The 25,798-nt window shown below is 37.9% G+C and overlaps 24 non-coding genes across 24 annotated transcripts; all 24 read left to right on the forward strand.

Annotated features, from left to right (window-relative positions):
• Positions 1-585: 585 nt before the first annotated feature.
• On the forward strand, positions 586-658 carry trnam-cau (transfer RNA methionine (anticodon CAU)). Its single transcript has one exon. It is a non-coding gene; the product is annotated as a tRNA-Met (tRNA).
• A 276-nt stretch (positions 659-934) lies between these two features.
• On the forward strand, positions 935-1,007 carry trnam-cau (transfer RNA methionine (anticodon CAU)). Its single transcript has one exon. It is a non-coding gene; the product is annotated as a tRNA-Met (tRNA).
• Positions 1,008-1,283: 276 nt separating this feature from the next.
• On the forward strand, positions 1,284-1,356 carry trnam-cau (transfer RNA methionine (anticodon CAU)). Its single transcript has one exon. It is a non-coding gene; the product is annotated as a tRNA-Met (tRNA).
• A 277-nt stretch (positions 1,357-1,633) lies between these two features.
• trnam-cau (transfer RNA methionine (anticodon CAU)) lies at positions 1,634-1,706 on the forward strand. The gene has a single exon. It is a non-coding gene; the product is annotated as a tRNA-Met (tRNA).
• Positions 1,707-1,983: 277 nt separating this feature from the next.
• trnam-cau (transfer RNA methionine (anticodon CAU)) lies at positions 1,984-2,056 on the forward strand. The gene has a single exon. It is a non-coding gene; the product is annotated as a tRNA-Met (tRNA).
• Positions 2,057-2,332: 276 nt separating this feature from the next.
• On the forward strand, positions 2,333-2,405 carry trnam-cau (transfer RNA methionine (anticodon CAU)). Its single transcript has one exon. It is a non-coding gene; the product is annotated as a tRNA-Met (tRNA).
• Positions 2,406-3,030: 625 nt separating this feature from the next.
• Positions 3,031-3,103, forward strand: trnam-cau (transfer RNA methionine (anticodon CAU)). Its single transcript has one exon. It is a non-coding gene; the product is annotated as a tRNA-Met (tRNA).
• Positions 3,104-3,379: 276 nt separating this feature from the next.
• On the forward strand, positions 3,380-3,452 carry trnam-cau (transfer RNA methionine (anticodon CAU)). The gene has a single exon. It is a non-coding gene; the product is annotated as a tRNA-Met (tRNA).
• A 625-nt stretch (positions 3,453-4,077) lies between these two features.
• On the forward strand, positions 4,078-4,150 carry trnam-cau (transfer RNA methionine (anticodon CAU)). Its single transcript has one exon. It is a non-coding gene; the product is annotated as a tRNA-Met (tRNA).
• A 276-nt stretch (positions 4,151-4,426) lies between these two features.
• On the forward strand, positions 4,427-4,499 carry trnam-cau (transfer RNA methionine (anticodon CAU)). The gene has a single exon. It is a non-coding gene; the product is annotated as a tRNA-Met (tRNA).
• Positions 4,500-6,171: 1,672 nt separating this feature from the next.
• trnam-cau (transfer RNA methionine (anticodon CAU)) lies at positions 6,172-6,244 on the forward strand. Its single transcript has one exon. It is a non-coding gene; the product is annotated as a tRNA-Met (tRNA).
• Positions 6,245-8,828: 2,584 nt separating this feature from the next.
• Positions 8,829-8,901, forward strand: trnam-cau (transfer RNA methionine (anticodon CAU)). The gene has a single exon. It is a non-coding gene; the product is annotated as a tRNA-Met (tRNA).
• Positions 8,902-9,392: 491 nt separating this feature from the next.
• On the forward strand, positions 9,393-9,465 carry trnam-cau (transfer RNA methionine (anticodon CAU)). Its single transcript has one exon. It is a non-coding gene; the product is annotated as a tRNA-Met (tRNA).
• A 276-nt stretch (positions 9,466-9,741) lies between these two features.
• Positions 9,742-9,814, forward strand: trnam-cau (transfer RNA methionine (anticodon CAU)). Its single transcript has one exon. It is a non-coding gene; the product is annotated as a tRNA-Met (tRNA).
• A 1,538-nt stretch (positions 9,815-11,352) lies between these two features.
• On the forward strand, positions 11,353-11,425 carry trnam-cau (transfer RNA methionine (anticodon CAU)). The gene has a single exon. It is a non-coding gene; the product is annotated as a tRNA-Met (tRNA).
• A 1,672-nt stretch (positions 11,426-13,097) lies between these two features.
• trnam-cau (transfer RNA methionine (anticodon CAU)) lies at positions 13,098-13,170 on the forward strand. Its single transcript has one exon. It is a non-coding gene; the product is annotated as a tRNA-Met (tRNA).
• A 625-nt stretch (positions 13,171-13,795) lies between these two features.
• Positions 13,796-13,868, forward strand: trnam-cau (transfer RNA methionine (anticodon CAU)). The gene has a single exon. It is a non-coding gene; the product is annotated as a tRNA-Met (tRNA).
• Positions 13,869-15,056: 1,188 nt separating this feature from the next.
• trnam-cau (transfer RNA methionine (anticodon CAU)) lies at positions 15,057-15,129 on the forward strand. The gene has a single exon. It is a non-coding gene; the product is annotated as a tRNA-Met (tRNA).
• A 2,236-nt stretch (positions 15,130-17,365) lies between these two features.
• On the forward strand, positions 17,366-17,438 carry trnam-cau (transfer RNA methionine (anticodon CAU)). The gene has a single exon. It is a non-coding gene; the product is annotated as a tRNA-Met (tRNA).
• Positions 17,439-19,109: 1,671 nt separating this feature from the next.
• Positions 19,110-19,182, forward strand: trnam-cau (transfer RNA methionine (anticodon CAU)). Its single transcript has one exon. It is a non-coding gene; the product is annotated as a tRNA-Met (tRNA).
• A 1,671-nt stretch (positions 19,183-20,853) lies between these two features.
• trnam-cau (transfer RNA methionine (anticodon CAU)) lies at positions 20,854-20,926 on the forward strand. The gene has a single exon. It is a non-coding gene; the product is annotated as a tRNA-Met (tRNA).
• A 276-nt stretch (positions 20,927-21,202) lies between these two features.
• trnam-cau (transfer RNA methionine (anticodon CAU)) lies at positions 21,203-21,275 on the forward strand. Its single transcript has one exon. It is a non-coding gene; the product is annotated as a tRNA-Met (tRNA).
• Positions 21,276-23,376: 2,101 nt separating this feature from the next.
• Positions 23,377-23,449, forward strand: trnam-cau (transfer RNA methionine (anticodon CAU)). The gene has a single exon. It is a non-coding gene; the product is annotated as a tRNA-Met (tRNA).
• A 1,753-nt stretch (positions 23,450-25,202) lies between these two features.
• On the forward strand, positions 25,203-25,275 carry trnam-cau (transfer RNA methionine (anticodon CAU)). The gene has a single exon. It is a non-coding gene; the product is annotated as a tRNA-Met (tRNA).
• Positions 25,276-25,798: the final 523 nt, after the last annotated feature.

The following is a 25,798-nucleotide window of genomic DNA, read 5'->3' on the forward strand; positions in this document are numbered from 1 at the left end:
AGTAAAAATTAATTCTCATTGTTTTTGGACTTTCAGACAAGACATACTATTGTCAAGGTGGATACCACATCTTAAGGTCCATATCTATATTTTTTACTTTAGAATGAAATCATTGTTTATTTCTCAGGTGTTGTGGACTTTCAGACCATACATTTTGGCACGGTGGTTAGAACGTCACTGTCAAAATCTGAAGGTCGGTATCGATATTTTTTTCTTTTGAATTAGTGATAAACTGTTCCTTGTTGGCTCAGTAGGTACTGCGTCAGTCTCATAATCTGAAGGTCGTGAGTTCGATCCTCACACGGGGCAGCAAAGCTTTATGTAAAATTACAGTGTTGGCTGAAGAGGAAGTAAAAATTAATTCTCATTGTTTTTGGACATTCAGACAAGACATACTATTGTCAAGGTGGATACCACATCTTAAGGTCCATATCTATATTTTTTACTTTAGAATGAAATCATTGTTTATTTCTCAGGTGTTGTGGACTTTCAGACCATACATTTTGGCACGGTGGTTAGAACGTCACTGTCAAAATCTGAAGGTCGGTATCGATATTTTTTTATTTCGAATTATTGATAAACTGTGCCTCGTTGGCGCAGTAGGTAGCGCGTCAGTCTCATAATCTGAAGGTCGTGAGTTCGATCCTCACACGGGGCAGCTAAGCTTTATGTAAAATTACAGTGTTGGCTGAAGAGGAAGTAAAAATTAATTCTCATTGTTTTTGGACTTTCAGACAAGACATACTATTGTCAAGGTGGATACCACATCTTAAGGTCCATATCTATATTTTTTACTTTAGAATGAAATCATTGTTTATTTCTCAGGTGTTGTGGACTTTCAGACCATACATTTTGGCACGGTGGTTAGAACGTCACTGTCAAAATATGAAGGTCGGTATCGATATTTTTTTATTTCGAATTATTGATAAACTGTGCCTCGTTGGCGCAGTAGGTAGCGCGTCAGTCTCATAATCTGAAGGTCGTGAGTTCGATCCTCACACGGGGCAGTAAAGCTTTATGTAAAATTACAGTGTTGGCTGAAGAGGAAGTAAAAATTAATTCTCATTGTTTTTGGACTTTCAGACAAGACATACTATTGTCAAGGTGGATACCACATCTTAAGGTCCATATCTATATTTTTTACTTTAGAATGAAATCATTGTTTATTTCTCAGGTGTTGTGGACTTTCAGACCATACATTTTGGCACGGTGGTTAGAACGTCACTGTCAAAATATGAAGGTCGGTATCGATATTTTTTTCTTTCGAATTATTGATAAACTGTGCCTCGTTGGCGCAGTAGGTAGCGCGTCAGTCTCATAATCTGAAGGTCGTGAGTTCGATCCTCACACGGGGCAGTAACGCTTTATTGTAAAATTACAGTGTTGGCTGAAGAGGAAGTAAAAATTAATTCTCATTGTTTTTGGACTTTCAGACAAGACATACTATTGTCAAGGTGGATACCACATCTTAAGGTCCATATCTATATTTTTTACTTTAGAATGAAATCATTGTTTATTTCTCAGGTGTTGTGGACTTTCAGACCATACATTTTGGCACGGTGGTTAGAACGTCACTGTCAAAATATGAAGGTCGGTATCGATATTTTTTTCTTTCGAATTATTGATAAACTGTGCCTCGTTGGCGCAGTAGGTAGCGCGTCAGTCTCATAATCTGAAGGTCGTGAGTTCGATCCTCACACGGGGCAGTAAAGCTTTATTGTAAAATTACAGTGTTGGCTGAAGAGGAAGTAAAAATTAATTCTCATTGTTTTTGGACTTTCAGACAAGACATACTATTGTCAAGGTGGATACCACATCTTAAGGTCCATATCTATATTTTTTACTTTAGAATGAAATCATTGTTTATTTCTCAGGTGTTGTGGACTTTCAGACCATACATTTTGGCACGGTGGTTAGAACGTCACTGTCAAAATATGAAGGTCGGTATCGATATTTTTTCCTTTCGAATTATAGATAAACTGTGCCTCGTTGGCGCAGTAGGTAGCGCGTCAGTCTCATAATCTGAAGGTCGTGAGTTCGATCCTCACACGGGGCAGGAAAGCTTTATGTAAAACTACAGTGTTGGCTGAAGAGGAAGTAAAAATTAATTCTCATTGTTTTTGGACTTTCAGACAAGACATACTATTGTCAAGGTGGATACCACATCTTAAGGTCCATATCTATATTTTTTACTTTAGAATGAAATCATTGTTTATTTCTCAGGTGTTGTGGACTTTCAGACCATACATTTTGGCACGGTGGTTAGAACGTCACTGTCAAAATATGAAGGTCGGTATCGATATTTTTTCCTTTCGAATTATAGATAAACTGTGCCTCGTTGGCGCAGTAGGTAGCGCGTCAGTCTCATAATCTGAAGGTCGTGAGTTCGATCCTCACACGGGGCAGGAAAGCTTTATGTAAAATTACAGTGTTGGCTGAAGAGGAAGTAAAAATTAATTCTCATTGTTTTTGGACTTTCAGACAAGACATACTATTGTCAAGGTGGATACCACATCTTAAGGTCCATATCTATATTTTTTACTTTAGAATGAAATCATTGTTTATTTCTCAGGTGTTGTGGACTTTCAGACCATACATTTTGGCACAGTGGTTAGAACGTCACTGTCAAAATATGAAGGTCGGTATCGATATTTTTTTCTTTCGAATTACTGATAACCTGTGTCTCGTTGGCACAGTAGGTAGCGCGTCAGTCTCATAATCTGAAGGTCGTGAGTTCGATCCTCACACGGGGCAGAAAAGATTTATGTAAAATTACAGTGTTGGCTGAAGAGGAAGTAAAAATTAATTCTCATTGTTTTTGGACTTTCAGACAAGACATACTATTGTCAAGGTGGATACCACATCTTAAGGTCCATATCTATATTTTTTACTTTAGAATGAAATCATTGTTTATTTCTCAGGTGTTGTGGACTTTCAGACCATACATTTTGGCACGGTGGTTAGAACGTCACTGTCAAAATATGAAGGTCGGTATCGATATTTTTTCCTTTCGAATTATAGATAAACTGTGCCTCGTTGGCGCAGTAGGTAGCGCGTCAGTCTCATAATCTGAAGGTCGTGAGTTCGATCCTCACACGGGGCAGTAATGCTTATTGTAAAATTACAGTGTTGGCTGAAGAGGAAGTAAAAATTAATTCTCATTGTTTTTGGACTTTCAGACAAGACATACTATTGTCAAGGTGGATACCACATCTTAAGGTCCATATCTATATTTTTTACTTTAGAATGAAATCATTGTTTATTTCTCAGGTGTTGTGGACTTTCAGACCATACATTTTGGCACGGTGGTTAGAACGTCACTGTCAAAATATGAAGGTCGGTATCGATATTTTTTCCTTTCGAATTATAGATAAACTGTGCCTCGTTGGCGCAGTAGGTAGCGCGTCAGTCTCATAATCTGAAGGTCGTGAGTTCGATCCTCACACGGGGCAGGAAAGCTTTATGTAAAACTACAGTGTTGGCTGAAGAGGAAGTAAAAATTAATTCTCATTGTTTTTGGACTTTCAGACAAGACATACTATTGTCAAGGTGGATACCACATCTTAAGGTCCATATCTATATTTTTTACTTTAGAATGAAATCATTGTTTATTTCTCAGGTGTTGTGGACTTTCAGACCATACATTTTGGCACGGTGGTTAGAACGTCACTGTCAAAATATGAAGGTCGGTATCGATATTTTTTTCTTTCGAATTACTGCTAACCTGTGCATCGTTGGCGCAGTAGGTAGCGCGTCAGTCTCATAATCTGAAGGTCGTGAGTTCGATCCTCACACGGGGCAGCAAAGCTTTATGTAAAATTACAGTGTTGGCTGAAGAGGAAGTAAAAATTAATTCTCATTGTTTTTGGACTTTCAGACAAGACATACTATTGTCAAGGTGGATACCACATCTTAAGGTCCATATCTATATTTTTTACTTTAGAATGAAATCATTGTTTATTTCTCAGGTGTTGTGGACTTTCAGACCATACATTTTGGCACGGTGGTTAGAACGTCACTGTCAAAATCTGAAGGTCGGTATCGATATTTTTTTCTTTCGAATTACTGATAACCTGTGCCTCGTTGGCGCAGTAGGTAGCGCGTCAGTCTCATAATCTGAAGGTCGTGAGTTCGATCCTCACACGGGGCAGTAATGCTTATTGTAAAATTACAGTGTTGGCTGAAGAGGAAGTAAAAATTAATTCTCATTGTTTTTGGACTTTCAGACAAGACATACTATTGTCAAGGTGGATACCACATCTTAAGGTCCATATCTATATTTTTTACTTTAGAATGAAATCATTGTTTATTTCTCAGGTGTTGTGGACTTTCAGACCATACATTTTGGCACGGTGGTTAGAACGTCACTGTCAAAATATGAAGGTCGGTATCGATATTTTTTCCTTTCGAATTATAGATAAACTGTGCCTCGTTGGCGCAGTAGGTAGCGCGTCAGTCTCATAATCTGAAGGTCGTGAGTTCGATCCTCACACGGGGCAGGAAAGCTTTATGTAAAACTACAGTGTTGGCTGAAGAGGAAGTAAAAATTAATTCTCATTGTTTTTGGACTTTCAGACAAGACATACTATTGTCAAGGTGGATACCACATCTTAAGGTCCATATCTATATTTTTTACTTTAGAATGAAATCATTGTTTATTTCTCAGGTGTTGTGGACTTTCAGACCATACATTTTGGCACGGTGGTTAGAACGTCACTGTCAAAATATGAAGGTCGGTATCGATATTTTTTTCTTTCGAATTACTGCTAGCCTGTGCGTCGTTGGCGCAGTAGGTAGCGCGTCAGTCTCATAATCTGAAGGTCGTGAGTTCGATCCTCACACGGGGCAGGAAAGCTTTATGTAAAATTACAGTGTTGGCTGAAGAGGAAGTAAAAATTAATTCTCATTGTTTTTGGACTTTCAGACAAGACATACTATTGTCAAGGTGGATACCACATCTTAAGGTCCATATCTATATTTTTTACTTTAGAATGAAATCATTGTTTATTTCTCAGGTGTTGTGGACTTTCAGACCATACATTTTGGCACGGTGGTTAGAACGTCACTGTCAATATATGAAGGTCGGTATCGATATTTTTTTCTCTCGAATTACTGATAACCTGTGTCTCGTTGGCACAGTAGGTAGCGCGTCAGTCTCATAATCTGAAGGTCGTGAGTTCGATCCTCACACGGGGCAGTAATGCTTATTGTAAAATTACAGTGTTGGCTGAAGAGGAAGTAAAAATTAATTCTCATTGTTTTTGGACTTTCAGACAAGACATACTATTGTCAAGGTGGATACCACATCTTAAGGTCCATATCTATATTTTTTACTTTAGAATGAAATCATTGTTTATTTCTCAGGTGTTGTGGACTTTCAGACCATACATTTTGGCACGGTGGTTAGAACGTCACTGTCAAAATATGAAGGTCGGTATCGATATTTTTTTCTTTCGAATTACTGCTAGCCTGTGCGTTGTTGGCGCAGTAGGTAGCGCGGCAGTCTCATAATTTGAAGGTCGTGAGTTCGATCCTCACACGGGTCAGTAAAGCTTATTGTAAAATTACAGTGTTGGCTGAAGAGGAAGTAAAAATGAATTCTCATTGTTTTTGGACTTTCAGACAAGACATACTATTGTCAAGGTTAATACCACATCTTAAGGTCCATATCTATATTTTTTACTTTAGAATGAAATCATTGTTTATATCTCAGGTGTTGTGGACTTTCAGACCATACATTTTGGCACGGTGGTTAGAACGTCACTGTCAAAATCTGAAGGTCGGTATCGATATTTTTTTCATTCGAATTATTGATAAACTGTGCCTCGTTGGCGCAGTAGGTAGCGCGTCAGTCTCATAATCTGAAGGTCGTGAGTTCTATCCTCACACGGGGCAGAAAAGATTTATGTAAAATTACAGTGTTGGCTGAAGAGGAAGTAAAAATAAATTTTCATTGTTTTTGGACTTTCAGACAAGACATACTATTGTCAAGGTGGATACCACATCTTAAGGTCCATATCTATATTTTTTACTTTAGAATGAAATCATTGTTTATTTCTCAGGTGTTGTGGACTTTCAGACCATACATTTTGGCACGGTGGTTAGAACGTCACTGTCAAAATATGAAGGTCGGTATCGATATTTTTTCCTTTCGAATTATAGATAAACTGTGCCTCGTTGGCGCAGTAGGTAGCGCGTCAGTCTCATAATCTGAAGGTCGTGAGTTCGATCCTCACACGGGGCAGTAACGCTTATTGTAAAATTACAGTGTTGGCTGAAGAGGAAGTAAAAATTAATTCTCATTGTTTTTGGACTTTCAGACAAGACATACTATTGTCAAGGTGGATACCACATCTTAAGGTCCATATCTATATTTTTTACTTTAGAATGAAATCATTGTTTATTTCTCAGGTGTTGTGGACTTTCAGACCATACATTTTGGCACGGTGGTTAGAACGTCACTGTCAAAATATGAAGGTCGGTATCGATATTTTTTTCTTTCGAATTATTGATAAACTGTGCCTCGTTGGCGCAGTAGGTAGCGCGTCAGTCTCATAATCTGAAAGTCGTGAGTTCGATCCTCACACTGAGCAGCAAAGATTTATGTAAAATTACAGTGTTGGCTGAAGAGGAAGTAAAAATTAATTCTCATTGTTTTTGGACTTTCAGACAAGACATACTATTGTCAAGGTGGATACCACATCTTAACGTCCATATCTATATTTTTTACTTTAGAATGAAATCATTGTTTATTTCTCAGGTGTTGTGGACTTTCAGACCATACATTTTGGCACAGTGGTTAGAACGTCACTGTCAAAATATGAAGGTCGGTATCGATATTTTTTTCTTTCGAATTACTGATAACCTGTGTCTCGTTGGCACAGTAGGTAGCGCGTCAGTCTCATAATCTGAAGGTCGTGAGTTCGATCCTCACACGGGGCAGTAATGCTTATTGTAAAATTACAGTGTTGGCTGAAGAGGAAGTAAAAATTAATTCTCATTGTTTTTGGACTTTCAGACAAGACATACTATTGTCAAGGTGGATACCACATCTTAAGGTCCATATCTATATTTTTTACTTTAGAATGAAATCATTGTTTATTTCTCAGGTGTTGTGGACTTTCAGACCATACATTTTGGCACGGTGGTTAGAACGTCACTGTCAAAATATGAAGGTCGGTATCGATATTTTTTTCTTTCGAATTACTGCTAGCCTGTGCGTCGTTGGCGCAGTAGGTAGCGCGTCAGTCTCATAATTTGAAGGTCGTGAGTTCGATCCTCACACGGGTCAGTAAAGCTTATTGTAAAATTACAGTGTTGGCTGAAGAGGAAGTAAAAATTAATTCTCATTGTTTTTGGACTTTCAGACAAGACATACTATTGTCAAGGTGGATACCACATCTTAAGGTCCATATCTATATTTTTTACTTTAGAATGAAATCATTGTTTATTTCTCAGGTGTTGTGGACTTTCAGACCATACATTTTGGCACGGTGGTTAGAACGTCACTGTCAAAATCTGAAGGTCGGTATCGATATTTTTTTCATTCGAATTATTGATAAACTGTGCCTCGTTGGCGCAGTAGGTAACGCGTCAGTCTCATAATCTGAATGTCGTGAGTTCGATCCTCACACGGGGCAGAAAAGATTTATGTAAAATACAGTGTTGGCTGAAGAGGAAGTAAAAATAAATTTTCATTGTTTTTGGACTTTCAGACAAGACATACTATTGTCAAGGTCGATACCACATCTTAAGGTCCATATCTATATTTTTTACTTTAGAATGAAATCATTGTTTATTTCTCAGGTGTTGTGGACTTTCAGACCATACATTTTGGCACGGTGGTTAGAACGTCACTGTCAAAATCTGAAGGTCGGTATCGATATTTTTTTCTTTTGAATTATTGATAAACTGTTCCTTGTTGGCTCAGTAGGTACTGCGTCAGTCTCATAATCTGAAGGTTGTGAGTTCGATCCTCACACGGGGCAGCAAAGCTTTATGTAAAATTACAGTGTTGGCTGAAGAGGAAGTAAAAATTAATTCTCATTGTTTTTGGACATTCAGACAAGACATACTATTGTCAAGGTGGATACCACATCTTAAGGTCCATATCTATATTTTTTACTTTAGAATGAAATCATTGTTTATTTCTCAGGTGTTGTGGACTTTCAGACCATACATTTTGGCACGGTGGTTAGAACGTCACTGTCAAAATATGAAGGTCGGTATCGATATTTTTTTCTTTTGAATTATTGATAAACTGTGCCTCGTTGGGGCAGTAGGTAGCGCGTCAGTCTCATAATCTGAAGGTCGTGAGTTCGATCCTCACACGGGGCAGCTAAGCTTTATGTAAAATTACAGTGTTGGCTGAAGAGGAAGTAAAAATTAATTCTCATTGTTCTTGGACTTTAAGACAATACATACTATTGTCAAGGTGGATACCACATCTTAACGTCCATATCTATATTTTTTAAACTGTGCCTCGTTGGTGCAGTAGGTAGCGCGTCAGTCTCATAACCTGAAGGTCGTGAGTTCGATCCTCACACGGGGCAGCAAAGCTTTATGTAAAATTACAGTGTTGGCTGAAGAGGAAGTAAAAATTAATTCTCATTGTTTTTGGACTTTCAGACAAGACATACTATTGTCAAGGTGGATACCACATCTTAAGGTCCATATCTATATTTTTTACTTTAGAATGAAATCATTGTTTATTTCTCAGGTGTTGTGGACTTTCAGACCATACATTTTGGCACGGTGGTTAGAACGTCACTGTCAAAATATGAAGGTCGGTATCGATATTTTTTCCTTTCGAATTATAGATAAACTGTGCCTCGTTGGCGCAGTAGGTAGCGCGTCAGTCTCATAATCTGAAGGTCGTGAGTTCGATCCTCACACGGGGCAGTAACGCTTATTGTAAAATTACAGTGTTGGCTGAAGAGGAAGTAAAAATTAATTCTCATTGTTTTTGGACTTTCAGACAAGACATACTATTGTCAAGGTGGATACCACATCTTAAGGTCCATATCTATATTTTTTACTTTAGAATGAAATCATTGTTTATTTCTCAGGTGTTGTGGACTTTCAGACCATACATTTTGGCACGGTGGTTAGAACGTCACTGTCAAAATCTGAAGGTCGGTATCGATATTTTTTTCTTTCGAATTATTGATAAACTGTTCCTTGTTGGCTCAGTAGGTACTGCGTCAGTCTCATAATCTGAAGGTCGTGAGTTCGATCCTCACACGGGGCAGCTAAGCTTTATGTAAAATTATAGTGTTGGCTGAAGAGGAAGTAAAAATTAATTCTCATTGTTCTTGGACTTTCAGACAAGACATACTATTGTCAAGGTGGATACCACATCTTAACGTCCATATCTATATTTTTTAAACTGTGCCTCGTTGGCGCAGTAGGTAGCGCGTCAGTCTCATAATCTGAAGGTCGTGAGTTCGATCCTCACACGGGGCAGCAAAGCTTTATGTAAAATTACAGTGTTGGCTGAAGAGGAAGTAAAAATTAATTCTCATTGTTTTTGGACTTTCAGACAAGACATACTATTGTCAAGGTGGATACCACATCTTAAGGTCCATATCTATATTTTTTACTTTAGAATGAAATCATTGTTTATTTCTCAGGTGTTGTGGACTTTCAGACCATACATTTTGGCACGGTGGTTAGAACGTCACTGTCAAAATCTGAAGGTCGGTATCGATATTTTTTTCTTTCGAATTATTGATAACCTGTGCCTCGTTGGCGCAGTAGGTAGCGCGTCAGTCTCATAATCTGAAGGTCGTGAGTTCGATCCTCACACGGGGCAGCAAAGCTTTATGTAAAATTACAGTGTTGGCTGAAGAGGAAGTAAAAATTAATTCTCATTGTTTTTGGACATTCAGACAAGACATACTATTGTCAAGGTGGATACCACATCTTAAGGTCCATATCTATATTTTTTACTTTAGAATGAAATCATTGTTTATTTCTCAGGTGTTGTGGACTTTCAGACCATACATTTTGGCACGGTGGTTAGAACGTCACTGTCAAAATCTGAAGGTCGGTATCGATATTTTTTCCTTTCGAATTATTGATAAAATGTTCCTTGTTGGCTCAGTAGGTACTGCGTCAGTCTCATAATCTGAAGGTCGTGAGTTCGATCCTCACACGGGGCAGCAAAGCTTTATGTAAAATTACAGTGTTGGCTGAAGAGGAAGTAAAAATTAATTCTCATTGTTTTTGGACATTCAGACAAGACATACTATTGTCAAGGTGGATACCACATCTTAAGGTCCATATCTATATTTTTTACTTTAGAATGAAATCATTGTTTATTTCTCAGGTGTTGTGGACTTTCAGACCATACATTTTGGCACGGTGGTTAGAACGTCACTGTCAAAATATGAAGGTCGGTATCGATATTTTTTTCTTTTGAATTATTGATAAACTGTGCCTCGTTGGCGCAGTAGGTAGCGCGTCAGTCTCATAATCTGAAGGTCTTGAGTTCGATCCTCACACGGGGCAGTAACGCTTATTGTAAAATTACAGTGTTGGCTGAAGAGGAAGTAAAAATTAATTCTCATTGTTTTTGGACTTTCAGACAAGACATACTATTGTCAAGGTGGATACCACATCTTAAGGTCCATATCTATATTTTTTACTTTAGAATGAAATCATTGTTTATTTCTCAGGTGTTGTGGACTTTCAGACCATACATTTTGGCACGGTGGTTAGAACGTCACTGTCAAAATCTGAAGGTCGGTATCGATATTTTTTTCTTTTGAATTATTGATAAACTGTTCCTTGTTGGCTCAGTAGGTACTGCGTCAGTCTCATAATCTGAAGGTCGTGAGTTCGATCCTCACACGGGGCAGCTAAGCTTTATGTAAAATTATAGTGTTGGCTGAAGAGGAAGTAAAAATTAATTCTCATTGTTCTTGGACTTTAAGACAATACATACTATTGTCAAGATGAATACCACATCTTAACGTCCATATCTATATTTTTTAAACTGTGCCTCGTTGGTGCAGTAGGTAGCGCGTCAGTCTCATAATCTGAAGGTCGTGAGTTCGATCCTCACACGGGGCAGCAAAGCATTATGTTAAATTACAGTGTTGGCTGAAGAGGAAGTAAAAATTAATTCTCATTGTTTTTGGACTTTCAGACAAGACATACTATTGTCAAGGTGGATACCACATCTTAAGGTCCATATCTATATTTTTTACTTTAGAATGAAATCATTGTTTATTTCTCAGGTGTTGTGGACTTTCAGACCATACATTTTGGCACGGTGGTTAGAACGTCACTGTCAAAATCTGAAGGTCGGTATCGATATTTTTTTCTTTCGAATTACTGATAACCTGTGCCTCGTTGGCGCAGTAGGTAGCGCGTCAGTCTCATAATCTGAAGGTCGTGAGTTCGATCCTCACACGGGGCAGCAAAGCTTTATGTAAAATTACAGTGTTGGCTGAAGAGGAAGTAAAAATTAATTCTCATTGTTTTTGGACATTCAGACAAGACATACTATTGTCAAGGTGGATACCACATCTTAAGGTCCATATCTATATTTTTTACTTTAGAATGAAATCATTGTTTATTTCTCAGATGTTGTGGACTTTCAGACCATACATTTTGGCACGGTGGTTAGAACGTCACTGTCAAAATCTGAAGGTCGGTATCGATATTTTTTCCTTTCGAATTATTGATAAAATGTTCCTTGTTGGCTCAGTAGGTACTGCGTCAGTCTCATAATCTGAAGGTCGTGAGTTCGATCCTCACACGGGGCAGCAAAGCTTTATGTAAAATTACAGTGTTGGCTGAAGAGGAAGTAAAAATTAATTCTCATTGTTTTTGGACATTCAGACAAGACATACTATTGTCAAGGTGGATACCACATCTTAAGGTCCATATCTATATTTTTTTACTTTAGAATGAAATCATTGTTTATTTCTCAGATGTTGTGGACTTTCAGACCATACATTTTGGCACGGTGGTTAGAACGTCACTGTCAAAATCTGAAGGTCGGTATCGATATTTTTTCCTTTCGAATTTTTGATAAACTGTTCCTTGTTGGCTCAGTAGGTACTGCGTCAGTCTCATAATCTGAAGGTCGTGAGTTCGATCCTCACACGGGGCAGCAAAGCTTTATGTAAAATTACAGTGTTGGCTGAAGAGGAAGTAAAAATTAATTCTCATTGTTTTTGGACATTCAGACAAGACATACTATTGTCAAGGTGGATACCACATCTTAAGGTCCATATCTATATTTTTTACTTTAGAATGAAATCATTGTTTATTTCTCAGGTGTTGTGGACTTTCAGACCATACATTTTGGCACGGTGGTTAGAACGTCACTGTCAAAATATGAAGGTCGGTATCGATATTTTTTTCTTTTGAATTATTGATAAACTGTGCCTCGTTGGCGCAGTAGGTAGCGCGTCAGTCTCATAATCTGAAGGTCTTGAGTTCGATCCTCACACGGGGTAGCAAAGCAATATGTAAAATTACAGTGTTGGCTGAAGAGGAAGTAAAAATTAATTCTCATTGTTCTTGGACTTTCAGACAAGACATACTATTGTCAAGGTGGATACCACATCTTAAGGTCCATATCTATATTTTTTACTTTAGAATGAAATCATTGTTTATTTCTCAGGTGTTGTGGACTTTCAGACCATACATTTTGGCACGGTGGTTAGAACGTCACTGTCAAAATCTGAAGGTCGGTATCGATATTTTTTCTTTCGAATTACTGATAACCTGTTCCTCGTTGGCGCAGTAGGTAGCGCGTCAGTCTCATAATCTGAAGGTCGTGAGTTCGATCCTCACACGGGGCAGTCACGCTTACTGTAAAATTACAGTGTTGGCTGAAGAGGAAGTAAAAATTAATTCTCATTATTTTTGGACTTTCAGACAAGACATACTATTGTCAAGGTGGATACCACATCTTAAGGTCCATATCTATATTTTTTACTTTAGAATGAAATCATTGTTTATTTCTCAGGTGTTGTGGACTTTCAGACCATACATTTTGGCACGGTGGTTAGAACGTCACTGTCAAAATATGAAGGTCGGTATCGATATTTTTTTCTTTCGAATTATAGATAACCTGTGCCTCGTTGGCGCAGTAGGTAGCGCGTCAGTCTCATAATCTGAAGGTCGTGAGTTCGATCCTCACACGGGGCAGTAATGCTTATTGTAAAATTACAGTGTTGGCTGAAGAGGAAGTAAAAATAAATTCTCATTGTTTTTGGACTTTCAGACAAGACATACTATTGTCAAGGTGGATACCACATCTTAAGGTCCATATCTATATTTTTTACTTTAGAATGAAATCATTGTTTATTTCTCAGGTGTTGTGGACTTTCAGACCATACATTTTGGCACGGTGGTTAGAACGTCACTGTCAAAATCTGAAGGTCGGTATCGATATTTTTTCCTTTCGAATTTTTGATTAACTGTTCCTTGTTGGCTCAGTAGGTACTGCGTCAGTCTCATAATCTGAAGGTCGTGAGTTCGATCATCACACGGGGCAGCAAAGCTTTATGTAAAATTACAGTGTTGGCTGAAGAGGAAGTAAAAATTAATTCTCATTGTTTTTGGACATTCAGACAAGACATACTGTTGTCAAGGTGGATACCACATCTTAAGGTCCATATCTATATTTTTTACTTTAGAATGAAATCATTGTTTATTTCTCAGGTGTTGTGGACTTTCAGACCATACATTTTGGCACGGTGGTTAGAACGTCACTGTCAAAATATGAAGGTCGGTATCGATATTTTTTTCTTTTGAATTATTGATAAACTGTGCCTCGTTGGCGCAGTAGGTAGCGCGTCAGTCTCATAATCTGAAGGTCGTGAGTTCGATCCTCACACGGGGCAGCTAAGCTTTATGTAAAATTACAGTGTTGGCTGAAGAGGAAGTAAAAATTAATTCTCATTGTTCTTGGACTTTAAGACAATACATACTATTGTCAAGGTGGATACCACATCTTAACGTCCATATCTATATTTTTTAAACTGTGCCTCGTTGGTGCAGTAGGTAGCGCGTCAGTCTCATAATCTGAAGGTCGTGAGTTCGATCCTCACACGGGGCAGAAAAGATTTATGTAAAATACAGTGTTGGCTGAAGAGGAAGTAAAAATAAATTTTCATTGTTTTTGGACTTTCAGACAAGACATACTATTGTCAAGGTGGATACCACATCTTAAGGTCCATATCTATATTTTTTACTTTAGAATGAAATCATTGTTTATTTCTCAGGTGTTGTGGACTTTCAGACCATACATTTTGGCACGGTGGTTAGAACGTCACTGTCAAAATCTGAAGGTCGGTATCAATATTTTTTTCTTTTGAATTATTGATAAACTGTTCCTTGTTGGCTCAGTAGGTACTGCGTCAGTCTCATAATCTGAAGGTCGTGAGTTCGATCCTCACACGGGGCAGAAAAGATTTATGTAAAATTACAGTGTTGGCTGAAGAGGAAGTAAAAATTAATTTTCATTGTTTTTGGACTTTCAGACAAGACATACTATTGTCAAGGTGGATACCACATCTTAAGGTCCATATCTATATTTTTTACTTTAGAATGAAATCATTGTTTATTTCTCAGGTGTTGTGGACTTTCAGACCATACATTTTGGCACGGTGGTTAGAACGTCACTGTCAAAATATGAAGGTCGGTATCGATATTTTTTCCTTTCGAATTATAGATAAACTGTGCCTCGTTGGCGCAGTAGGTAGCGCGTCAGTCTCATAATCTGAAGGTCGTGAGTTCGATCCTCACACGGGTCAGTAAAGCTTATTGTAAAATTACAGTGTTGGCTGAAGAGGAAGTAAAAATTAATTCTCATTGTTTTTGGACTTTCAGACAAGACATACTATTGTCAAGGTGGATACCACATCTTAAGGTCCATATCTATATTTTTTACTTTAGAATGAAATCATTGTTTATTTCTCAGGTGTTGTGGACTTTCAGACCATACATTTTGGCACGGTGGTTAGAACGTCACTGTCAAAATATGAAGGTCGGTATCGATATTTTTTTCTTTTGAATTATTGATAAACTGTGCCTCGTTGGCGCAGTAGGTAGCGCGTCAGTCTCATAATCTGAAGGTCGTGAGTTCGATCCTCACACGGGGCAGCTAAGCTTTATGTAAAATTACAGTGTTGGCTGAAGAGGAAGTAAAAATTAATTCTCATTGTTCTTGGACTTTAAGACAATACATACTATTGTCAAGGTGGATACCACATCTTAACGTCCATATCTATATTTTTTAAACTGTGCCTCGTTGGTGCAGTAGGTAGCGCGTCAGTCTCATAATCTGAAGGTCGTGAGTTCGATCCTCACACGGGGCAGCAAAGCTTCATGTAAAATTACAGTGTTGGCTGAAGAGGAAGTAAAAATTAATTCTCATTGTTTTTGGACTTTCAGACAAGACATACTATTGTCAAGGTGGATACCACATCTTAAGGTCCATATCTATATTTTTTACTTTAGAATGAAATCATTGTTTATTTCTCAGGTGTTGTGGACTTTCAGACCATACATTTTGGCACGGTGGTTAGAACGTCACTGTCAAAATATGAAGGTCGGTATCGATATTTTTTTCTTTCGAATTACTGCTAGCCTGTGCGTCGTTGGCGCAGTAGGTAGCGCGTCAGTCTCATAATCTGAAGGTCGTGAGTTCGATCCTCACACGGGTCAGTAAAGCTTATTGTAAAATTACAGTGTTGGCTGAAGAGGAAGTAAAAATTAATTCTCATTGTTTTTGGACTTTCAGACAAGACATACTATTGTCAAGGTGGATACCACATCTTAAGGTCCATATCTATATTTTTTTACTTTAGAATGAAATCATTGTTTATTTCTCAGGTGTTGTGGACTTTCAGACCATACATTTTGGCACGGTGGTTAGAACGTCACTGTCAAAATATGAAGGTCGGTATCGATATTTTTTTCTTTCGAATTACTGCTAGCCTGTGCGTCGTTGGCGCAGTAGGTAGCGCGTCAGTCTCATAATTTGAAGGTCGTGAGTTCGATCCTCACACGGGTCAGTAAAGCTTATTGTAAAATTACAGTGTTGGCTGAAGAGGAAGTAAAAATTAATTCTCATTGTTTTTGGACTTTCAGACAAGACATACTATTGTCAAGGTGGATACCACATCTTAAGGTCCATATCTATATTTTTTACTTTAGAATGAAATCATTGTTTATTTCTCAGGTGTTGTGGACTTTCAGACCATACATTTTGGCACGGTGGTTAGAACGTCACTGTCAAAATCTGAAGGTCGGTATCGATATTTTTTTCATTCGAATTATTGATAAACTGTGCCTCGTTGGCGCAGTAGGTAACGCGTCAGTCTCATAATCTGAAGGTCGTGAGTTCGATCCTCACACGGGGCAGAAAAGATTTATGTAAAATACAGTGTTGGCTGAAGAGGAAGTAAAAATAAATTTTCATTGTTTTTGGACTTTCAGACAAGACATACTATTGTCAAGGTGGATACCACATCTTAAGGTCCATATCTATATTTTTTACTTTAGAATGAAATCATTGTTTATTTCTCAGGTGTTGTGGACTTTCAGACCATACATTTTGGCACGGTGGTTAGAACGTCACTGTCAAAATCTGAAGGTCGGTATCGATATTTTTTTCTTTTGAATTATTGATAAACTGTTCCTTGTTGGCTCAGTAGGTACTGCGTCAGTCTCATAATCTGAAGGTCGTGAGTTCGATCCTCACACGGGGCAGCAAAGCTTTATGTAAAATTACAGTGTTGGCTGAATAGGAAGTAAAAATTAATTCTCATTGTTTTTGGACATTCAGACAAGACATACTATTGTCAAGGTGGATACCACATCTTAAGGTCCATATCTATATTTTTTACTTTAGAATGAAATCATTGTTTATTTCTCAGGTGTTGTGGACTTTCAGACCATACATTTTGGCACGGTGGTTAGAACGTCACTGTCAAAATCTGAAGGTCGGTATCGATATTTTTTTCTTTTGAATTATTGATAAACTGTTCCTTGTTGGCTCAGTAGGTACTGCGTCAGTCTCATAATCTGAAGGTTGTGAGTTCGATCCTCACACGGGGCAGCAAAGCTTTATGTAAAATTACAGTGTTGGCTGAATAGGAAGTAAAAATTAATTCTCATTGTTTTTGGACATTCAGACAAGACATACTATTGTCAAGGTGGATACCACATCTTAAGGTCCATATCTATATTTTTTACTTTAGAATGAAATCATTGTTTATTTCTCAGGTGTTGTGGACTTTCAGACCATACATTTTGGCACGGTGGTTAGAACGTCACTGTCAAAATATGAAGGTCGGTATCGATATTTTTTTCTTTTGAATTATTGATAAACTGTGCCTCGTTGGCGCAGTAGGTAGCGCGTCAGTCTCATAATCTGAAGGTCGTGAGTTCGATCCTCACACGGGGCAGCTAAGCTTTATGTAAAATTACAGTGTTGGCTGAAGAGGAAGTAAAAATTAATTCTCATTGTTTTTGGACTTTCAGACAAGACATACTATTGTCAAGGTGGATACCACATCTTAAGGTCCATATCTATATTTTTTACTTTAGAATGAAATCATTGTTTATTTCTCAGGTGTTGTGGACTTTCAGACCATACATTTTGGCACGGTGGTTAGAACGTCACTGTCAAAATCTGAAGGTCGGTATCGATATTTTTTTCTCTCGAATTACTGATAACCTGTGTCTCGTTGGCACAGTAGGTAGCGCGTCAGTCTCATAATCTGAAGGTCGTGAGTTCGATCCTCACACGGGGCAGTAATGCTTATTGTAAAATTACAGTGTTGGCTGAAGAGGAAGTAAAAATTAATTCTCATTGTTTTTGGACTTTCAGACAAGACATACTATTGTCAAGGTGGATACCACATCTTAAGGTCCATATCTATATTTTTTACTTTAGAATGAAATCATTGTTTATTTCTCAGGTGTTGTGGACTTTCAGACCATACATTTTGGCACGGTGGTTAGAACGTCACTGTCAAAATATGAAGGTCGGTATCGATATTTTTTTCTTTCGAATTACTGCTAGCCTGTGCGTCGTTGGCGCAGTAGGTAGCGCGTCAGTCTCATAATTTGAAGGTCGTGAGTTCGATCCTCACACGGGTCAGTAAAGCTTATTGTAAAATTACAGTGTTGGCTGAAGAGGAAGTAAAAATGAATTCTCATTGTTTTTGGACTTTCAGACAAGACATACTATTGTCAAGGTGGATACCACATCTTAAGGTCCATATCTATATTTTTTACTTTAGAATGAAATCATTGTTTATTTCTCAGGTGTTGTGGACTTTCAGACCATACATTTTGGCACGGTGGTTAGAACGTCACTGTCAAAATCTGAAGGTCGGTATCGATATTTTTTTCATTCGAATTATTGATAAACTGTGCCTCGTTGGCGCAGTAGGTAGCGCGTCAGTCTCATAATCTGAAGGTCGTGAGTTCTATCCTCACACGGGGCAGAAAAGATTTATGTAAAATACAGTGTTGGCTGAAGAGGAAGTAAAAATAAATTTTCATTGTTTTTGGACTTTCAGACAAGACATACTATTGTCAAGGTGGATACCACATCTTAAGGTCCATATCTATATTTTTTACTTTAGAATGAAATCATTGTTTATTTCTCAGGTGTTGTGGACTTTCAGACCATACATTTTGGCACGGTGGTTAGAACGTCACTGTCAAAATCTGAAGGTCGGTATCAATATTTTTTTCTTTTGAATTATTGATAAGCTGTTCCTTATTGGCTCAGTAGGTACTGCGTCAGTCTCATAATCTGAAGGTCGTGAGTTCTATCCTCACACGGGGCAGAAAAGATTTATGTAAAATTACAGTGTTGGCTGAAGAGGAAGTAAAAATTAATTCTCATTGTTTTTGGACTTTCAGACAAGACATACTATTGTCAAGGTGGATACCACATCTTAAGGTCCATATCTATATTTTTTACTTTAGAATGAAATCATTGTTTATTTCTCAGGTGTTGTGGACTTTCAGACCATACATTTTGGCACGGTGGTTAGAACGTCACTGTCAAAATATGAAGGTCGGTATCGATATTTTTTTCTTTTGAATTATTGATAAACTGTGCCTCGTTGGCGCAGTAGGTAGCGCGTCAGTCTCATAATCTGAAGGTCGTGAGTTCGATCCTCACACGGGGCAGCTAAGCTTTATGTAAAATTACAGTGTTGGCTGAAGAGGAAGTAAAAATTAATTCTCATTGTTTTTGGACTTTCAGACAAGACATACTATTGTCAAGGTGGATACCACATCTTAAGGTCCATATCTATATTTTTTACTTTAGAATGAAATCATTGTTTATTTCTCAGGTGTTGTGGACTTTCAGACCATACATTTTGGCACGGTGGTTAGAACGTCACTGTCAAAATCTGAAGGTCGGTATCGATATTTTTTTCTCTCGAATTACTGATAACCTGTGTCTCGTTGGCACAGTTGGTAGCGCGTCAGTCTCATAATCTGAAGGTCGTGAGTTCGATCCTCACACGGGGCAGTAATGCTTATTGTAAAATTACAGTGTTGGCTGAAGAGGAAGTAAAAATTAATTCTCATTGTTTTTGGACTTTCAGACAAGACATACTATTGTCAAGGTGGATACCACATCTTAAGGTCCATATCTATATTTTTTACTTTAGAATGAAATCATTGTTTATTTCTCAGGTGTTGTGGACTTTCAGACCATACATTTTGGCACGGTGGTTAGAACGTCACTGTCAAAATATGAAGGTCGGTATCGATATTTTTTTCTTTCGAATTACTGCTAGCCTGTGCGTTGTTGGCGCAGTAGGTAGCGCGTCAGTCTCATAATTTGAAGGTCGTGAGTTCGATCCTCACACGGGTCAGTAAAGCTTATTGTAAAATTACAGTGTTGGCTGAAGAGGAAGTAAAAATGAATTCTCATTGTTTTTGGACTTTCAGACAAGACATACTATTGTCAAGGTTAATACCACATCTTAAGGTCCATATCTATATTTTTTACTTTAGAATGAAATCATTGTTTATTTCTCAGGTGTTGTGGACTTTCAGACCATACATTTTGGCACGGTGGTTAGAACGTCACTGTCAAAATCTGAAGGTCGGTATCGATATTTTTTTCATTCGAATTATTGATAAACTGTGGCTCGTTGGCGCAGTAGGTAACGCGTCAGTCTCATAATCTGAAGGTCGTGAGTTCGATCCTCACACGGGGCAGAAAAGATTTATGTAAAATACAGTGTTGGCTGAAGAGGAAGTAAAAATAAATTTTCATTGTTTTTGGACTTTCAGACAAGACATACTATTGTCAAGGTGGATACCACATCTTAAGGTCCATATCTATATTTTTTACTTTAGAATGAAATCATTGTTTATTTCTCAGGTGTTGTGGACTTTCAGACCATACATTTTGGCACGGTGGTTAGAACGTCACTGTCAAAATCTGAAGGTCGGTATCAATATTTTTTTCTTTTGAATTATTGATAAACTGTTCCTTGTTGGCTCAGTAGGTACTGCGTCAGTCTCATAATCTGAAGGTCGTGAGTTCGATCCTCACACGGGGCAGCAAAGCTTTATGTAAAATTACAGTGTTGGCTGAAGAGGAAGTAAAAATTAATTCTCATTGTTTTTGGACTTTCAGACAAGACATACTATTGTCAAGGTGGATACCACATCTTAAGGTCCATATCTATATTTTTTACTTTAGAATGAAATCATTGTTTATTTCTCAGGTGTTGTGGACTTTCAGACCATACATTTTGGCACGGTGGTTAGAACGTCACTGTCAAAATATGAAGGTCGGTATCGATATTTTTTCCTTTCGAATTATAGATAAACTGTGCCTCGTTGGCGCAGTAGGTAGCGCGTCAGTCTCATAATCTGAAGGTCGTGAGTTCGATCCTCACACGGGGCAGTAAAGCTTATTGTAAAATTACAGTGTTGGCTGAAGAGGAAGTAAAAATTAATTCTCATTGTTTTTGGACTTTCAGACAAGACATACTATTGTCAAGGTGGATACCACATCTTAAGGTCCATATCTATATTTTTTACTTTAGAATGAAATCATTGTTTATTTCTCAGGTGTTGTGGACTTTCAGACCATACATTTTGGCACGGTGGTTAGAACGTCACTGTCAAAATATGAAGGTCGGTATCGATATTTTTTTCTTTCGAATTATTGATAAACTGTGCCTCGTTGGCGCAGTAGGTAGCGCGTCAGTCTCATAATCTGAAGGTCGTGAGTTCGATCCTCACACGGGGCAGCTAAGCTTTATGTAAAATTACAGTGTTGGCTGAAGAGGAAGTAAAAATTAATTCTCATTGTTCTTGGACTTTAAGACAATACATACTATTGTCAAGGTGGATACCACATCTTAACGTCCATATCTATATTTTTTAAACTGTGCCTCGTTGGTGCAGTAGGTAGCGCGTCAGTCTCATAATCTGAAGGTCGTGAGTTCGATCCTCACACGGGGCAGCAAAGCTTCATGTAAAATTACAGTGTTGGCTGAAGAGGAAGTAAAAATTAATTCTCATTGTTTTTGGACTTTCAGACAAGACATACTATTGTCAAGGTGGATACCACATCTTAAGGTCCATATCTATATTTTTTACTTTAGAATGAAATCATTGTTTATTTCTCAGGTGTTGTGGACTTTCAGACCATACATTTTGGCACGGTGGTTAGAACGTCACTGTCAAAATCTGAAGGTCGGTATCGATATTTTTTTCTTTCGAATTACTGATAACCTGTGCCTAGTTGGCGCAGTAGGTAGCGCGTCAGTCTCATAATCTGAAGGTCGTGAGTTCGATCCTCACACGGGGCAGTAACGCTTATTGTAAAATTACAGTGTTGGCTGAAGAGGAAGTAAAAATTAATTCTCATTATTTTTGGACTTTCAGACAAGACATACTATTGTCAAGGTGGATACCACATCTTAAGGTCCATATCTATATTTTTTACTTTAGAATGAAATCATTGTTTATTTCTCAGGTGTTGTGGACTTTCAGACCATACATTTTGGCACGGTGGTTAGAACGTCACTGTCAAAATCTGAAGGTCGGTATCGATATTTTTTTCATTCGAATTATTGATAAACTGTGCCTCGTTGGCGCAGTAGGTAACGCGTCAGTCTCATAATCTGAAGGTCGTGAGTTCGATCCTCACACGGGGCAGAAAAGATTTATGTAAAATACAGTGTTGGCTGAAGAGGAAGTAAAAATAAATTTTCATTGTTTTTGGACTTTCAGACAAGACATACTATTGTCAAGGTGGATACCACATCTTAAGGTCCATATCTATATTTTTTACTTTAGAATGAAATCATTGTTTATTTCTCAGGTGTTGTGGACTTTCAGACCATACATTTTGGCACGGTGGTTAGAACGTCACTGTCAAAATCTGAAGGTCGGTATCGATATTTTTTTCTTTTGAATTATTGATAAACTGTTCCTTGTTGGCTCAGTAGGTACTGCGTCAGTCTCATAATCTGAAGGTCGTGAGTTCGATCCTCACACGGGGCAGCAAAGCTTTATGTAAAATTACAGTGTTGGCTGAAGAGGAAGTAAAAATTAATTCTCATTGTTTTTGGACATTCAGACAAGACATACTATTGTCAAGGTGGATACCACATCTTAAGGTCCATATCTATATTTTTTACTTTAGAATGAAATCATTGTTTATTTCTCAGGTGTTGTGGACTTTCAGACCATACATTTTGGCACGGTGGTTAGAACGTCACTGTCAAAATATGAAGGTCGGTATCGATATTTTTTTCTTTTGAATTATTGATAAACTGTGCCTCGTTGGCGCAGTAGGTAGTGCGTCAGTCTCATAATCTGAAGGTCGTGAGTTCGATCCTCACACGGGGCAGCTAAGCTTTATGTAAAATTACAGTGTTGGCTGAAGAGGAAGTAAAAAATAATTCTCATTGTTTTTGGACTTTAAGACAATACATACTATTGTCAAGGTGGATACCACATCTTAACGTCCATATCTATATTTTGTAAACTGTGCCTCGTTGGTGCAGTAGGTAGCGCGTCAGTCTCATAATCTGAAGGTCGTGAGTTCGATCCTCACACGGGGCAGCAAAGCTTTATGTAAAATTACAGTGTTGGCTGAAGAGGAAGTAAAAATTAATTCTCATTGTTTTTGGACTTTCAGACAAGACATACTATTGTCAAGGTGGATACCACATCTTAAGGTCCATATCTATATTTTTTACTTTAGAATGAAATCATTGTTTATTTCTCAGGTGTTGTGGACTTTCAGACCATACATTTTGGCACGGTGGTTAGAACGTCACTGTCAAAATCTGAAGGTCGGTATCGATATTTTTTTCTTTCGAATTACTGATAACCTGTGCCTCGTTGGCGCAGTAGGTAGCGCGTCAGTCTCATAATCTGAAGGTCGTGAGTTCGATCCTCACACGGGGCAGTAACGCTTATTGTAAAATTACAGTGTTGGCTGAAGAGGAAGTAAAAATTAATTCTCATTGTTTTTGGACTTTCAGACAAGACATACTATTGTCAAGGTGGATACCACATCTTAAGGTCCATATCTATATTTTTTACTTTAGAATGAAATCATTGTTTATTTCTCAGATGTTGTGGACTTTCAGACCATACATTTTGGCACGGTGGTTAGAACGTCACTGTCAAAATCTAAAGGTCGGTATCGATATTTTTTCCTTTCGAATTTTTGATTAACTGTTCCTTGTTGGCTCAGTAGGTACTGCGTCAGTCTCATAATCTGAAGGTCGTGAGTTCGATCCTCACACGGGGCAGCAAAGCTTTATGTAAAATTACAGTGTTGGCTGAAGAGGAAGTAAAAATTAATTCTCATTGTTTTTGGACATTCAGACAAGACATACTATTGTCAAGGTGGATACCACATCTTAAGGTCCATATCTATATTTTTTACTTTAGAATGAAATCATTGTTTATTTCTCAGGTGTTGTGGACTTTCAGACCATACATTTTGGCACGGTGGTTAGAACGTCACTGTCAAAATATGAAGGTCGGTATCGATATTTTTTTCTTTTGAATTATTGATAAACTGTGCCTCGTTGGCGCAGTAGGTAGCGCGTCAGTCTCATAATCTGAAGGTCGTGAGTTTGATCCTCACACGGGGCAGCTAAGCTTTATGTAAAATTACAGTGTTGGCTGAAGAGGAAGTAAAAATTAATTCTCATTGTTCTTGGACTTTAAGACAATACATACTATTGTCAAGGTGGATACCACATCTTAACGTCCATATCTATATTTTTTAAACTGTGCCTCGTTGGTGCAGTAGGTAGCGCGTCAGTCTCATAATCTGAAGGTCGTGAGTTCGATCCTCACACGGGGCAGCAAAGCTTGATGTAAAATTACAGTGTTGGCTGAAGAGGAAGTAAAAATTAATTCTCATTGTTTTTGGACATTCAGACAAGACATACTATTGTCAAGGTGGATACCACATCTTAAGGTCCATATCTATATTTTTTACTTTAGAATGAAATCATTGTTTATTTCTCAGGTGTTGTGGACTTTCAGACCATACATTTTGGCACGGTGGTTAGAACGTCACTGTCAAAATATGAAGGTCGGTATCGATATTTTTTTCTTTTGAATTATTGATAAACTGTGCCTCGTTGGCGCAGTAGGTAGCGCGTCAGTCTCATAATCTGAAGGTCTTGAGTTCGATCCTCACACGGGGCAGCTAAGCTTTATGTAAAATTACAGTGTTGGCTGAAGAGGAAGTAAAAATTAATTCTCATTGTTCTTGGACTTTAAGACAATACATACTATTGTCAAGGTGGATACCACATCTTAACGTCCATATCTATATTTTTTATACTGTGCCTCGTTGGTGCAGTAGGTAGCGCGTCAGTCTCATAATCTGAAGGTCGTGAGTTCGATCCTCACACGGGGCAGCAAAGCTTTATGTAAAATTACAGTGTTGGCTGAAGAAGAAGTAAAAATTACTTCTCATTGTTTTTGGACTTTCAGACAAGACATACTATTGTCAAGGTGGATACCACATCTTAAGGTCCATATCTATATTTTTTACTTTAGAATGAAATCATTGTTTATTTCTCAGGTGTTGTGGACTTTCAGACCATACATTTTGGCACGGTGGTTAGAACGTCACTGTCAAAATCTGAAGGTCGGTATCGATATTTTTTTCTTTCGAATTACTGATAACCTGTGCCTCGTTGGCGCAGTAGGTAGCGCGTCAGTCTCATAATCTGAAGGTCGTGAGTTCGATCCTCACACGGGGCAGTAACGCTTATTGTAAAATTACAGTGTTGGCTGAAGAGGAAGTAAAAATTAATTCTCATTGTTTTTGGACTTTCAGACAAGACATACTATTGTCAAGGTGGATACCACATCTTAAGGTCCATATCTATATTTTTTACTTTAGAATGAAATCATTGTTTATTTCTCAGATGTTGTGGACTTTCAGACCATACATTTTGGCACGGTGGTTAGAACGTCACTGTCAAAATCTAAAGGTCGGTATCGATATTTTTTCCTTTCGAATTTTTGATTAACTGTTCCTTGTTGGCTCAGTAGGTACTGCGTCAGTCTCATAATCTGAAGGTCGTGAGTTCGATCCTCACACGGGGCAGCAAAGCTTTATGTAAAATTACAGTGTTGGCTGAAGAGGAAGTAAAAATTAATTCTCATTGTTTTTGGACATTCAGACAAGACATACTATTGTCAAGGTGGATACCACATCTTAAGGTCCATATCTATATTTTTTACTTTAGAATGAAATCATTGTTTATTTCTCAGGTGTTGT

Source organism: Salvelinus alpinus, chromosome 2, assembly GCF_045679555.1.
Source record: "Salvelinus alpinus chromosome 2, SLU_Salpinus.1, whole genome shotgun sequence".
NCBI lineage: Eukaryota > Metazoa > Chordata > Actinopteri > Salmoniformes > Salmonidae > Salvelinus > Salvelinus alpinus.